The sequence below is a fragment of the Quercus suber genome, unplaced genomic scaffold, assembly GCF_002906115.3.
Source record: "Quercus suber isolate HL8 unplaced genomic scaffold, Cork oak 2.0 scaffold_404, whole genome shotgun sequence".
Lineage (NCBI taxonomy): Eukaryota > Viridiplantae > Streptophyta > Magnoliopsida > Fagales > Fagaceae > Quercus > Quercus suber.
Window position 1 is genome coordinate 569,329 of NW_027069855.1, and position 11,229 is coordinate 580,557.

The 11,229-nt window shown below is 33.8% G+C and overlaps 1 long non-coding RNA gene across 2 annotated transcripts in view; it reads left to right on the top strand.

The window, feature by feature from the left end:
- The first annotated feature begins 672 nt into the window (after positions 1-672).
- The window catches only part of LOC136062336 (uncharacterized), a 19,973-nt gene continuing 9,416 nt past the window's right edge, over positions 673-11,229 (top strand). Inside the window, exons 1-5 of one of the 2 annotated variants that reach the window (XR_010624107.1) lie at positions 673-1,088; positions 1,944-2,114; positions 2,376-2,455; positions 2,759-2,828; positions 4,881-4,963. This is a non-coding gene — a long non-coding RNA (uncharacterized LOC136062336). Of the gene's footprint in view, positions 1,089-1,943; positions 2,115-2,375; positions 2,456-2,758; positions 2,829-3,046; positions 4,091-4,880; positions 4,964-11,229 lie in introns of those variants that run through there. The other variant, XR_010624108.1, reaches the window with a different exon arrangement.

An 11,229-nucleotide genomic window follows, 5' to 3' on the forward strand; every position in this document is an offset into this window, starting at 1 on the left:
TTTTAAAAGCAGGTAGACAAATGGCTGACTATCCATTTGCGCGGCAATGTGTAGAGGAGTCCATCCTGAGTCATTACCTTGTTCAATTGTAGATGGTCATTTTGTCATCACTTCGTTCACTAAATCTAAGACAATAAAGGAAAAATTGCTCAGGTTAATACATAATTAGAGCATTTTTTTATCATGACACAACATGGGGCGAAGAGCGTTTGAACCTATGTGACTTCTCTTATGCAACTCAATTGTAGAACGGTAGAAATCCAAATAGACTATGGTTCAGGGGCAACATTAAAACTCAAAGGTCATGACAAAATTGATTTTGAAATGTTAATCTATATATATATATAATTTTTTTTTTTTTTTTTTTTTTTTTTTTTTTTTTTTTTTTTTTTTTTTTTTTTTTTTTTTTTTTTTTATAAATTTTAAAACCAGTGCTTAATGTTCATGAGACATGAACAGTGTATTTAGGCCAATTAAGAGTGCAGAACGGTAGTGAATAGTAATAAATAGTAACCGGAATTTTTTTTTTTATTGTTTACAGTTTTCAATTTTTAATTTTCAACAAAATAAGCGGTATCTAAACGCACGCTAAGAGAGTTTGGCTTAAATTATTGCAATGTTACACTAAATATTGTGCCTTTTCATGAAACAAAGGAAATGCTTTACTTATATTTTCACTTGCCCAGCAGTTACAAAATATCGAACAAATACTTTTTTTCACAAACACACTCTACATTGTCTACAATTCCTCTCTCATCCATTTTTGCTCTTTGCCTAGCCCCTCTCATTAGTTTCTCTCTTCATCTCTACCAAAACCTACAGTTTCAAACTCTTAATCTAATTCTCAGTATTTCTCTTTTTCTCTCAACATTCTTCTCTCTGTCCCTCTACCTAAAGCGCCAAAGCAACCTTTTCTCATTCTACAACCCGTCCTTCTTCTTACCTCTCGCCTTTCTCTGAATCTAACAACGATGAAGAAACATGTTGAATCCGAACTATTTAAATTGGGGCTATTGACAATGGTATGTTGAAGGCGAGTACGGCCTCGATGACATTTCAAATCCCACGTCCTGCACAATGATTTAAAGGTGCCCAACAGGTTTATAACTCCAAAGATCAAAACTCTTTTTTCCCTCTTTGTGTTTGGTGGGTTTCGTTGAAATTTGCTATTATGAATGAAATGTCCTAATTCTAAACGTGGGATTTGAAATTTTTTACTTATTTTGAAGTATTACATAAAACCCAATTCGTGGATTGCACATTTTCATAATGTAGTTTCTTTTACACGCACACAAACTGTTTGATAAAATTCTTAAGTGATGTTTTGTTGGCATTTTTTAAAAATGGCATTTTCCATACATTATGACAAATGTTGCCAACAAATGTTTTTATTTGGATTCCGTTTCTCCAACTTAAAATGAATTGCTGCTTCTATGGATTGCACCTATTCTTTGAACTTGATTTTAGGTTTCTTTTGATTCTATTCTTTTAGAAAACATGTACATTTTCCCAAAAAAAAAAAAAAAAAACAAAAAACTTGTGGTTGATTTTCTCTGGTTTCAAGTACTTGGAGTGTATGAATGGTCTAGGAATAATCCACTGCCGCCAGAAATGTGGCTCTTCCTTTACCTTCTCCCTTAACACAATGTATGTTCAGTTTCATCAAGGAAAAAGTATCATGCCTTAACACAATGTATGTTCAGTTTCATCAAGGAAAAAGTATCATGTATTGCTTACGGTTTAAAAATCTTACTAATATGGTTTAGAAAACATTGGGAAAATGTCATATATCACTTAAAATTTGTTCAATCTGTATATTCTCTATTAAAATTTGTGAGGAAGAACTCTGATTCATGAGTATCAACTGAGGGGGTTGCTAATTGTAGTAGAATGGCTTTGTCCTCAATTTCTTGGTTATGAATTTCCATCTTTTCTGTTAATAGGAAGGATTTGGTGTCATTGCCAAATGGTGTATTTGTCCATGTCTTATTTATATGGGAAAAGATTTGTTGGTCCTATCACGTCCACAATCCAGTCTTTGAGAAAGGAGCTTTATACGGTCCCCTATCATGAGATAGATTGGAATGAGGCTCGCAATCTTTGTGTGAAAATAGGTAAAAATTATACATTTTTTTTCTCCTTTAAGCTTTCTACATTTAACTTTTACCCTTCCATACTATAATATTTTTTATTCTTTTTTCAAACTCTTGCTGTTGCATAGAAAAATAATTCAAATAATAGGTTTCAAAGATACTTCAAAATAGGAAGCACAGATACTTCAAAATAGTTGCTATATCGGATTAATTGATATTGTATAGGTAATAATGATTGCATCAAGATTTAGAATTGTAATAAGATTTTAATCAATACTGCAGTTTTGGTCAGGCTCCCAGAAGGTCAACTTCAAACCCAATGGATGTTTTTTATAGAGGTGTTGAAACAGAGACTTTGACAGGTACAATCTCTTCCACTCCAATATGAATTTCCCATAATATTTTGTATCTATAAATATTCTTCTCTTGGCTTGAATTCAAACTTTTCTCATAAACAATACTCTACTTTTGTTAGTGGGAAATAAAGAAAAAACAACCCAGCAAATCCAATCTGTTTTGTGTCAGACAGCACCTTTAAGATAAAATACCCGATCGTTTTGTTCTTTTTACAAAATCTGAATCTAAATTCCTGAATTTTTGAATTTTTCCATAAATTTATGATCTTTTTCACTCATTTTTATTGTGTCCATGCTTTAATTTAAAAGATATTGCAGCGGTGGAGATGGAGTATAGTTATGAGGAGTTAGCTAAAGCCCTTAAAAACTTTGGAAAAAGGTATTATATCTTTCTTCTCTTTTTGTTTGTTTGTCTAATTCTTTGACTAAATTGAAAATAAATAGTTAAGTTCTTTTGCATTCTACCATTTTAATCTATTTAGATTTTTATCATTTTGGGTGTGTTATTGATAATTGATATACGAGCCAATTTGTTTGGTCTGTTATTCGCTTATCCAGTAACACCCTTGATTATTTGGGTTATTGGTTTTGATTAAGATTGATAGAAGGGAAAAATCGAAGACATCTACAATCCCACTTACAGAAGAAGGCAGATATGCCCTCAAGAACTATCTTCTACTGAACTTATATTTCTCATCATGTACTGCAGATTTACTAAGTAAGTTGACAAAAATCCCTAGAAAATATATATCAAGGAAATTAAATCGAATATTTACCTTATATTTTTGTGCATATGGGTTGGATAAGAGTCTGGCTTTTGTCATTGTGTCAGTATGTGGGACAAACAATGTGACACCTAATTGAAAAGGTTACTAAAACAAACATTTCCCTGCATTTATTTTCCATAACCCCTATACTTCAATATGACACCAATTTTTAATATTTATTCTAAGACTTAGTATAGCTTCTTTTTATAGGTTTTTAACATGAATTGTTAGAAAAATGGTGGAATAATTATATGTATTATTGAATTTTGGTTTGTGTATGTGATTCAAATTTGAGAAAGATTTTAGTTAAATTAAAGTAACCATTTCAGTATTATTACATTATTATTGAGAACATAAAAAAGGGTCAAAGAGGAAGAAAATTTATAAATATACTACAAGTTGAACATTTATATGCTTGCAAATAACATTTACAAATATGTAGACACAGTAATTTTTGCAATGTTAAGGCTAAATTGCATGAAATAGAGATTGAGTCTATTGATAGAACTAGAGAAGTAAAGGGAACCAGAAGAATGCACTATTATAATGGTCAGCACTTTCTAATGTTCACAGCCACTATTATATAAGCATATAAATCCTTTTGAAGCCAATGGTTCATGCTTAGCAATTCTTCTGCTGATGTAAGTAGTGAAGATCAAAAACTTATAGAAACGAAGAAATTTGAGACACACATAATTAAATGATATAATAGTTCTCAACTCTCTCTATTTTTTTGAGCATTTAGATCATTGAAAATTTTGTATCTTTGTTGTGTATTGAGGTAGCACCATGAAAGGTTAATTAGCAAATACAAGATTCTCTTTCTATGAAACATGTTTCTCCAACTTAGTTAGCCTAATTTATTTATTGATTAATTTAAACCTTTTCTTTCTTCCTTTTTTTGTTGTTTATTTATTATAGATTGTATGCAAAGATGATCAATAATGCATTGATTCAGTATCAGTTACCTAAGATTGTCAGATTTACAAGAACTATGATTGCATATTAAAAGTTTGTTGCTTAGAACTATTTGATCATTTTTGGCAAAATCACTTTAGCCATCAAATGCTCTTGCGATTCAAAATGCTTTAAAAAAATTGGGCTCTAGATGATATAGAGGCATTTACCCCACTTGGTATATACCATTGGATACAAGTTTCTGTATTGGTTAACAGCTTTAGGATGTTCACTGTAATATAATAATAATAATAATAATAATAATAATAATAATAACAATTAAAAAAAAAGAAAAAAAAAGAACATTGTGTGTAACAGTTCACCATCTTTGCACTAGACCATTAGGACTCAAATATTGGAAAGATGCTCCTTATGGAGTTTATCTTTTAATGCCTCAATCCAGCCTTAAAAATTGCAGATTTTCTTGCACATAGTGATCCATTTATGCTAAAGAAGATCCTTTACTGGTGATTCTTCCAGGTTGATTATTAAGCTGATCCATACTGATCCTTTTTATGGCATTTGCAGGTTTTTTTAATGATTAACCTTAATTCTATTATTGATTTTAAACTTGTGCACACATTCTTTATGTAGTGACCACAAAGTACTTCTTAAACTTTGTAAGGATGAAAATATGCAAAGCATAATGGAAAGGAAAGAGCGTTTTTGTTGGGAAAACTTTTTAATTATATCCAAATATCTTGCAGAAGATGGAGGATATGAGAATGCAATTTGTAGATCTATTATCAAGCATTGAATTTGTAGATTTTCAATTTTCCTATTTTCAAGTGTAAGTATTCCTTCCCCTTTCTCAAAATTTTTTTTTTTTTCATTTTTTATAACACTTTATAATGCCATTTAATTCAAGGGAAATCTAATTGAGTTTGTGGCTGGTGCAACTTTTCTTCTTTATTTCCTTCTTAATTTAACCATTTGAATAATTTTATAATATATCTATCCAAAGTAGGATTTACTCTTTATGATATGTACATAGGTTTACAACCAAAACATCCATGATTAGGAGATGTTCTGTGTAATCCTTTGTGCTGAACCCTACCCAAATGTAGTGCAGTGCAAAAGAAGAGGAAAGAGAACATCATTCTACACTAAACAAGTTGGGAAAGTTGACACTCATCATGAATCCTTCAATGGAATAGTTTAACTCTTTCCTCTACCATAGATTGTTTTATTAAAAAGGTGAAAACAACTCGTTTGTTGTGCAAACAAATGTGCAAGATAACATAGATTATATTGATGGTGAATAGCAGATTTAATTGCAGTTGAACATTGTGTGAAGTCATTACCATAACATATTTTTTTAAAGCCAAGTTATGATAGCAAAATAAATTTTTTTATTTTTTATTTAACTATCTCGTGTATCACATGAGTTAGTGACTTTTTGTTAACCACTTCTCATTGTGCCACATGGCTATATAGGTTAGTGCCACACGCTTACATTTAACGATGCCAAACAATTGTGCCTTTTTATATTGTCTGTACATAACCCCCAATATAGTGCAAAATTGTAAATAAATTCAAACCCAGCATTCAATTTTCAAGTCATTTGGTTCTTGATGTTAGGTGATCTCAAACTCACATGCATATCTGATGCTCACATTTTCACCCAAAAAAACTAAAATAATAAAACTTATAAGCATTTCTCAAAAAAAAAAAAAAAAAAAATTAGAAAAACCAAACACAAAGACTAAATACATTTCAATTCACTAGATCTATTCTTGTGGAACCAAGAACCTTCTAGAACCCGAAAATTGAAAACAAACCCCAAAACCGTTTTGGTCTTTTTTTTTCCTTTTCTTTTTAGGAGTGGTAGATTCAATACAAATAGATTAAATAATAAAAACACATACTAAAAAAAAAGGCAAGATAGAAACAAAGTGATAAGGATGAGAGTTTGGATCGTGAGAGAGAAAGCACTTCAAAATGAGATTCTTTCATTCAGATTGGACTTAGGAGAGAGAGACACACACAGAGAGAGAGAGAGAGAGAGAGAGAGAGAGCAACTTTGGAGAAGACCCACAGGTTTCTTATGTTTTTAAGAAAGATAAAAGAGAAGTTACCAAATGAATATAAACAACTATTTATACCCAAAGGATTATAACCCTTCAATAGGCACATTTTTATTAAATAGGCACATTTTTTGTCAATAGATATATTTTCATTCAATAGGTATCTTTTCGGTCAATAACCATTTTGTCATGAAAATCGTGGCCTTGATTAAGTGCTTTTATGAGGCAAGAAGTATGGTCTGCACTTTTAGATTTCACTTTGATTAATGCTACATGCACAAGAAAATTTGACAACCTTTTTTTTTACACTTGTTGAGTTGACAAGCTTTTACTTGTTTTCATTTAGACTTATCACTAACATCACTATTTTACCTACTACTAACATTCTATTATTAAAAAAAAAAAAAAATGTACAGTTTTTGAAATTTTTTGTACCTATAGACATTCTCTTTCTTTTTTGTCCTTCATCCCAATATATATGTATATATATATATATATATAAAAGATTTACATTAGGGGTTAATTCCACAAGAGCAACTTCCTCTTGAATGGGGGAACCCTCTACATCAAGAGGTAGTGCCTCGAAACTTGAGCTTCCCCTAGCACCCTTTTAACGCTTTCTCCCACCTTGTGACCTACAGGATGTAGCTACAAGAGCTTCGGTAGCCCAAAGAGCAGGTAGAGCAAGAGGAATTTAGGCTTGAGAAGCAAGAGGGGGATCTTGGGCTTGAGTAGGCGAGGGTGTGTCCAAGATTTGGCTAAAGGAGACCGTGCTCCATGATAAGACATGTCTATAGGAACTCCTTCAACCATGATGGAAGGCTCGGTCTCAAGGTTTTGTTGCTTGGAAATAGTATCAGTGGAAGAAGAGTTACCTATATTTCTTCTTTTTCTCTAAGGTTTATCAGTTAGGATGGCTATGGTGATGCCAAGATCTTCCGGTGTAAAAGAAGGAGGAGATCTACTGTGTACTCGGCCCTTGGTCCTCCACGCAATCTCTATGGGGTATAACACGTATCGTTTAACTTGAACGTCGATATAGGAAAGTCAAGGGCCTTTATCCTTGATCGCTTTATTAGCGTTCTGAAAACTCCAGTGCACGTGAATGTATCCAAGGATGAGGTGAGTTGCTGGTAATTAACTGTCCGAGTGGGCGTAGATTGGGGATCTCAGGAGCCTATTCAACTTGATGGAATTAATCAATTGCTTTATCTTCTAGAAAGCATAATCCTCTGAAAACAACAAATGAAGAAAATGTGGATTAAGTAGAGGAAAGAACTAAAGGCAGAAAAAAGTTTTTGAAAAGAGCCTAGTACTTCTAGCCACCTACTCTACCTAAGGAAATTGGGCATAGGAATCCGTTGGGGTGCCATTTCCCTGTGATTAAAAGATAATCTCCCTCCGTTTTTTTATTCGAGTTTGGGAGACAGGAGATGAGCCACACTTCCCCGTGACAGGTCTTAAAGTAAAACCTCGAGATTTTGCTATCTCGAAAGCTATACACATAATTGATGTCATGCTCGGTAAGATTGAGATAGAGTCTTCTATTGAGCTCGTTTACACTACTAACTACTCTAAATGTGTTGGGAGTGCATTAATTCTAACAAACGTTGAAATGCCTCAAAAAAATTGTTAGGAGATTGCTCATAGGAATCTTAACTTCCCCCTTTACAAACGCAAATAGTGGGATAACCACCTTCCCTTCCCATTTTACAAAATCCACCTCTAACTCAGGGTAGTAACTCACCCCAACACCGTCAGGATTCTCATATGCCCTCCTAAACCTAAATAATCCCTCAAGCGTATCTACCAAATATTTGAATTCACCTATCTATTCTCTACCTAAACAAACTGTAATGCTTAGAAAGGAAAGAGAAGAAAGTGGAGAAAAGACTTACTAATTGGGAAGATTGAAATGAAGCACTATGGGAAGCTCAAACATGCTAAGAGCTCTCTTTTTCTCTTAAAAGGGTAGAAGAAAGTGAAGGAAATGGAAACCCTAAATCAGGTCTGGGCATTCCCTTTATATAGGGGAGGGAGGAGTGGGAAATGACAAGAGTGGCTCTTGGTTTCCCACACCTCTTCAATTCCCCAACTCCAATCTTGCCACTTAAAAACACGTGTCATTCATCGAAGAATGAGGAAACCGGTCACATCTGGAGCATTTATTGCATGACTGCGCCCCCTCCCATCAATGATAGTTAATGATTACCCTATAGCTTGAGACATGGTCCTTACCTTATCATTAATGAAGAAGAGAGATGGGGGGCTAATGTAGGGGGATGATTGCAAGCTTGGCTCGAAGATTGAGGCCCAAGAGACCAACCTAAGAGACGGACTTAGCCTAAAGTATGGTGGTAAGTAAAATAGCCTATTAAGTAGAAAGAAGCCATCCAGGCCTACCAATATAGAAATCCAAAGCAACTTCCTTCCCCTGGGTTAATTACCAAGGTGACATGCAGAACCTTCTTCTTGAAGTAATGAAGGTACCACGGCTAACTAGTTCCCTTCTGAACCAAGGTTTCCATTCTATTCAAACTTACCTTGAGAGACACAATAAAAAGGACACAAGAACTAATGCAACAATCACCTCCGCATTAATGAGGCCCCTCAACTAATGTTAGCCCTATTCAATGTTGAATGATTGGCTTGAATAGTAAAAGAATCCCTAAAAGTTCTCCTTCATGATCAAAAGATGGTAGAGCAGAAGAGGGATGAGACAAGTATCCCCCAAATCCAACTAGGGGCAAGCCAGTTGGAAAAAGAGGGAAAAGGGGAAGATGACTATAAAAGGAGGAGGGGGCAAGAGAGAGGGGGTTTGGAAAAATTAGAGAGAAGAAGTGTAGACAAGATCAAGAGAGAGAAAATGAATAGAGAGAGAGAGAGAGATAGTTCTGGGGGTTTTTAGCTATAGAATCTACCCCATGTATCTAGGGAATTTCATTCCCAAGCATTTATATATGTGTGATTCGGTCACTTTTCATCTATAATTTATGGCTTAGACTTCCTATTAAGGATTTGTTGCCTCCCTTTAGAAATTAGTTGTGCAGATCTTATTACAACCTCAACGAAAAGTTGTTGATTGTTTTTGACCCCCACAATCATATAATTTAAAATAATTTTTAATTATCTAATTATTAATCAAGTATAATTAGATTATTGATTTAAAAAGAAAAATTACATGTAATTTTTTATTAAGTCGCGCATCACATAAGAATAATATTAGTTATATATGTATATATATATCAGATGAGAGGGAAAGGTAAGATTAGAGCATTCATAGTGGTGATGCTAAAAAATTTAGCTTTTAGCACCTCAAAAAAACTATTTTATCTATTTTACCACCTCACTTTACAATACTCCCAATATCTATGATTCTATTTTTACATTCATCCCATTAAAATATAAAATTAAAAAACACCAGAAAAAACTATAGTTACTAGCCATAGCCACCTCTGCCACCAGCCATAACCACCACTATGGCAACCACAACACAACAAAGAAAAAAGAACAAAAAACAAAAAAAAAAAGAACAAAAACAAAACAAAAACAAAAACAAAACAAAACAAAACAAAAGAAAAAAAACAAAAACAAAACCACAACCACGCACCCATCATCATAAGCCACCGCAACCAGCCATGACAATCCTTGATCATAACCGCAACCACAACCCATTGCCACAACCAAAATCCACAAAACCCATAGTCACTACCAGACACGACAACACACCATCACAACCACAATCACAAACCATGAAACCCATAGCCAAAATCCACAAGACCCACTGCGAAAGCCAAAATCATCCACCACCACCACCACCACCACCACCACAGCCACCCATATGAACACATACACAAAAAAAACCTAATCACAACCAACACACCCAAATTTTGATCTTAATCATGATCATCATAGCCAAGAGAGAAGAGAGATGGACTCAAGTGCCATGATGGAATTGGTCATTCGCGGTGGTAGAGTGGAGATGAGTGGAAGAGAAGGAATCGAGAGGAGGGGTGAGGTGGAGAGATGAAGAGATAGAGCAAAGAAGAGAGAAGAGATCGAGAGAAAGAGAAATAGAGAAGCTTTGGTGTCAGTAGCAGCAACAAGGTGTTGAAGAAAGACACTTGAGGAGGAGAAAGATGGAGAGACAAAGTAGTGGAGAAATGAGAAATGAGAGATAAAAGACTAAGAAAGAGTGTGCCAAGCATGAGAAAAACAAAGAAATAAATAAAACTTTAGTAGCAAGTTGCTACAATAACCTGGTACTAGTACTAGGTTACTGTAGCCATTTGCTAAAAGTTTTTAGCTTTGGCACTATTGATAAAAGACTCTCTTTGTTGTTTGAGGTAATAAAATAGCTAAAAAGCTATTTATCATCACCATTGTGATTTTTCTAAGAGAAAACAGTAACAACGTAATAGTACTGTAATGGTATTTTTGGTATTTGAAAAAAAAAATTATATGGCACCCTGCCAACCTTCACGTGTCCATATATGAGGGTGACATACTAAAGTAATCATATCGAAATTTGAAAATTTTTTGTAATAAAATTTGAAGGACGTCAAATTATTTTAGGATAGTTATAATATATAATTGAAGGAATATGTACAGTTCGGTTCAAGATTTAAGAAAACTTTGAAAAATATAACACGAAAAAAAGAAGTAAAAAAAAAAAACTTATATAAAGGTATATTACGAATTTAAACGAAGAAATTCAAGACTAAAAGAATGGTTATTGTAGGGTCACAATTTGAAGCCCAAACCCAAAAGAGAATTGGGTAATGGTCCAATGAGCCCAATACTCTAAATTTATAGAGAGTGGGTTAAAGAGCTAGGTTCAAACAAGATTACTAATGGCTAGTATGGCTTTAACAAACAATCATGTAAGAACTACACATACAAGAATGGATAAATGTCAGATCCGAGGAGGACACTCTTTGTATAAATCAATACCAATGTTGACAAGTACAATTCTAATTACAATTCTCCTTCTTCTCCTCTTCACCCTCCCCCCCCCCCCCCCCCCCCC